Source organism: Colobus angolensis, unplaced genomic scaffold, assembly GCF_000951035.1.
Source record: "Colobus angolensis palliatus isolate OR3802 unplaced genomic scaffold, Cang.pa_1.0 Scaffold134, whole genome shotgun sequence".
Taxonomy (NCBI): Eukaryota; Metazoa; Chordata; class Mammalia; order Primates; family Cercopithecidae; genus Colobus; species Colobus angolensis.
In genome coordinates this window covers 2,711,444-2,711,900 of record NW_012114422.1, presented here as the reverse complement: position 1 = coordinate 2,711,900, position 457 = coordinate 2,711,444, and positions in this window count along the sequence as shown.

The window sequence follows — 457 nt, the reverse complement described above, 5'->3', positions numbered from 1 at the left end:
ATGGTCTTGATCTCCTGACCTCATGATCCACCCGCCTCAGCCTCCCAAAGTGCTGGGATTGCAGGCGTGAGTCACCGCGCCCTGCCTGGTATTCACATTTCTAATTGTTTGATAAATGTCATAATTTTTTAATGGTTTAAATGAATCAAAATCCAAATAAGATCAACATACTGAGATTAGTTCATGTGTAATAACGTTTCCTGTTCCTTTTTTGTTCCTAGCAATTTATTTTTGAAAAAAAGTTGTGTCTTTTGGCTTGTAAAATTGACAATATCTAGATTTTTCTTTTTTGCATACATCCTCCCCATTGTATCTTTTAACATGTTTCTCTCCCCGCTGTGTTTCCTGTGAACTTGTAGTTAGGTCTAGAGGCATGGTTTGATACAGGCTCAGTGTTTTGGTAAGGCTGGTTTATAAGCGGTGTTGTGCACTTCCATCAGGAAACACATAAGACCTT